The sequence below is a fragment of the Microtus oregoni genome, unplaced genomic scaffold, assembly GCF_018167655.1.
Source record: "Microtus oregoni isolate MIOR12 unplaced genomic scaffold, Mior012 000091F_ref0000469, whole genome shotgun sequence".
In the NCBI taxonomy this organism is placed as follows: domain Eukaryota; kingdom Metazoa; phylum Chordata; class Mammalia; order Rodentia; family Cricetidae; genus Microtus; species Microtus oregoni.
In genome coordinates, this window is record NW_024544600.1 from 4,307,134 (window position 1) to 4,311,231 (window position 4,098).

Below are 4,098 nucleotides of genomic sequence, written 5' to 3' on the forward strand. Positions count from 1 at the left end.
CTGTCTCAAAACAAAACTAAACACCCATTGGCTGGAGAGATAGCTTAGTGGTTAAGAGCACTGGTTGTTCAATTTCCAGCATCAACATGGTGGCTCACAACCTTCTGTAGCTCTAGTCCTGAAGTGCCTAAGGGCACTAGGTACACATGTGGTACAGAAACATGCAGGCAAAACATTCATACTTTAAAAGCCACTTATTTTTCAAATATTCTCAAATTATCACATGAAATACTGAATTTTTATAGCACTGAAAATATATGCCAATAATTTTAAAACTCTTTAGGTATAAAGCCTGTGGGGAAAGTTCAAGATTAGATCTAAGGAAATAAACTTGCAATTATTTCTTCTTTCTTGTCTTGAAATGTATCTTACTGGTAAAAATAACTTGTTAAAATTAATATCATCTAAAGTGATTTTTATTGGATTTCTTTTTAGGTCTTTATTTTCTTTAACCTTTTTTTTTTTGTTTTTCTGGTTTTTTTTGTTTCTACAGCCTAGCCAAAGCTTCCACTTCCCCACAGTAATTATTTGCAATGCAAAGAAACGTGATAAAAGCACTTTGCCTTAAGAAAACCTACTGGGAAAAAAGAAGAAAAAGAAAAAAAAAAAGCTACTGGGAGCTGGGTGGTGGTGGCAGCAGCGGCAGCGCCCACGCCTTTAATCCCACCATTTGGGAGGCAGAGGCAGGTGGATTTCTGTGAGTTCAAGACAAACCTAGCCTACAGGACAGCTAGGATTGTTACACAGAGAAACCTTGTCTTGGAAAAAAAAAAGAAAATCTATTAGGTGTTGGGCTCCTTGGTGCACACTTTTAAACCCAGTACTGGGAGGCAGAAGCAGGCCTTCTCTGTGAGTTCCCAAGGCTACAAAGTGAGACCCTGTCTCAAAAAAAAAAAAAAAACCAAAAAACCAAAACAAAAAACAACAACAACTTTTTTTAAAAGACAGGGTTTCATGTAAAACAGCCTGACCACCACTGCTATGTAATAGAGTAACCTTGAACTCCTGAGCCTCCTGCCTGGTTTGTATCTTGACGAGGAGGAGCTATATGTCCAACCCTAAGTAAATGTCATACACATTCTTTCAGATGGGTGTTGCATGGACTAAAAGAAACTGAAGGCTTGGAATTAGTTAGCAATAGGAAATAATCAAGAATACAGAAAAGAACACCATCAATGGGAATAAAGAGAAACAAATTTAAAAAAACAAAACAGGAATCGAAGTTCTTAAATAGACAAGGTACAGGAAGACACAATTTGGGCAGATCTAGCAGTCTACCCAGAAAGGTTCACAGGAAATGATGCCAATTTTCTACCGCTTCAAAACAAACTGTACTAAAACCTGACTGTCTAGAACTGAAATCATTTCTCTGCCACAACTCTGGATGTTGTCTGGCTAGGTGGCTCTCATTTGCAGCTCTCCAAAGCTAGAGTCCACTTTGTCTGAGTAAGTGATGGTTCAACAGGGCTGCATGTCCAAGATAACCTACTTACATTATGCTCTTTTCACTTACACTGAAAACAACCAAATAGAAAATGATTAATTGCAGGTGAGATGGGTCACATGTAGCCTAGGATGGCTTCAATGTCCTATGTACTCAAGGGCACCCTTCAATTCCTGAATCTCCTGCCTTTACCTCCCAAATACTGGAATTTATTTATTATTTAATTTTTGTTTTTTTCCAGACAGAGTTTCTCTGTAGCTACGGAGCCAGTCCTGGAACTTGCTCTGTGGACCAGGCTGGCCTTGAACTCACAGAGATCCACCTGCCTCTGCCTCCCGAGTGCTGGGATTAAAGGAAGGCAACACCACTGCCCAGTTAATTTTTTCTGCTTCACGAATTTGCGTGTCATCCTTGCCCAGGGGCCATGCTAATCGTCTCCGTATCGTTCCAATTTTAGTATACGCGCTCCCGAAGCGAGCACTTTTTTTAAAGATTTACTTTTATTCTATGAGTGTTTGCCTTCATGTATGTGTGTGCATCACATAAGTTCCTATGGTTCCTATGGAGGCCAGAAAAATTAGTTGGATCCCCTGCAACTTAAGGTACAGAAGGCTGTGAGCTGCCATGTGGGTGCTGGGAATTGAACCCAGGTCCTCTGTAAGAGCAGCCAGTACTCTTATTGCTGAACCATCTCTACGGTTTCAAGTGCTGGAACCTCAGTTAGGTCACTAATTTATCTCTTAATATATAATTACATTAGAAATAAGAACTTGATTTTAGGAGGTTAGAGATGGCTCAACAATTGAGAGTACGGGATGCTCTTCCAGGGGACCTGGGTTCAAGTCCCAGCACCCACACCAGCAGCTCACAACTGTTCATAACTCCAGTTCCAGGAGACCTGACACCTTCACACAAATGTGCATATAAAGTAGAAATAATTTTTTAAAAAACCCTTGATTTTATTGCTAAAATGGCAGTTGATGCTAGTTGTTTACTGAGGTTAGCTAACGCTGTTCACTGAAGTGCCTACACATCTGTAAACAGCCTACAGTAGAGAAACTTCTCAGTTACCTAGGACTTTTAAAAGTGTTCTAGCCAGGCCTAGCCTCCTATCCTGTAAGCTTAGCTACTCAGGAGGCCGAAAAGAGCATCTCCAGTTAAAGGCTAATCTTGAAAATGTGGATGAGAAGTTGGTTTTGTTTTGTTCAAGGTCAAGGATGTAACTCAGTGGTAGGGCACTGAGTGGAGGGGTCAACCTGCAGTAAAAATAAACCAAAATAAGGAGTGAGTGTCGCAGTGAGGGGATGCAGCATTGCTGCTACCTATGGTGCTACATTGGTCAAATCAGTAATTAGCCGTTAGATCGAGAGCCTACTGTACCCTACCTTGTTAAAAGAGAGAAATTATTTATTTTAAAGTACTGCAACATTTATCTTCCTAAGTTTACAACACAGTTCAAACACTTGAATCGGGAGCTCAGAAGCATGTTCCGAATTTGACTGCATAGGATATCATCTAGTGCGAGGGCATCTACAGGAAACCAATGTATGAAGGCCACAATCATGTGAATCACAGCGAGACCTATCAATTCCAACATGACTGGGGCACAGTGGCGACTCCTTTAATCCCAGCACTCCCAGTAGGCGGACCTCTGAGCTCCAGGCCAGTCAGGGCTACCCAGTCTGTTTTGTGAGTTTGTGTGTGTGTGTGTGTGTTTGTGTGTACAGCATTCCTTCCATGTGTGCCCACAAGCCAGAAGGGAGCACCAGGTCTAATTATAGATGGCTGTGAGCCACCAGGTGGTTGCTGGGAATTGAACTCAGGACCTCTGGAAGAGCAGTCAGTGCTCTTAACCACTGAGCCATCTCTCCAGCCCCCCAGTCTGTTTTGAAAAGCCAAAAACAAGCTCCCTTCCCCCCACCAAAAAAAAAAATGTAGGTATTTTATGACTTCTACTTTCAGGTACTTTTCTTTTGGTGCAGAAAAAGCACTGGATTTAAAGAAAACTTGACTTTTTTAAAATGAATCTCTAGTCACTTGGGTTTCTTTTATTCTTTTGTCTTTTTTTTTTTTTTAATTCCCAAGTGCTGGGATTATGTTTCACCACCACTTGGCTGATGGGGAGGGCAACTTACTAAGCCATTTTATTTACTTTTGTCTTCATTACCATTTTTTTTCTTCCTAAGAACTAGTGTACTAGGGCTGGAGAGATGGTTCAGTGGTTAAGAGCACTGACTACTCTCCCAGAGGACCCAGGTTCAATTCCCGGTATCTACATGGCAGCTCACAATTGCTTTAACTCCTGATACTCCCACACAGATATACATGCAAGCAAAAACAAAATGCATCTTAAAAAAAAAATACTAGTGTACTTCCTATTATTGAACCAGTTAGTTTTGCCATTATACTTTTTTTTATTTTTCCATTCAAAAAATTTACACTTCTTCCCCTCCCCCCATTCCCCTCCCGCTCCCCCACTTTCCCTCCTCCCTCCCTCTCCCTCCTTAAGAGAGGGCAGGAAACCCTGCCCTGTGGGAAGTCCACCCCCCACCACATCCAGTCCTAGGAAGCTTTGCATCCAAATAGACAAATAGACTAGGGTCCCAAAAAGCCATTGATAAAGGCACTGGGACTTGTTTCTGCTGCATTATACT

General features: G+C 41.4%; 1 non-coding gene across 1 annotated transcript; it reads right to left on the minus strand.

Annotated features, from left to right (window-relative positions):
* Positions 1–1,818: 1,818 nt before the first annotated feature.
* On the minus strand, positions 1,819–1,925 carry LOC121442518. Its single transcript, XR_005973560.1, has one exon. It is a non-coding gene; the product is annotated as a U6 spliceosomal RNA (small nuclear RNA).
* Positions 1,926–4,098: the final 2,173 nt, after the last annotated feature.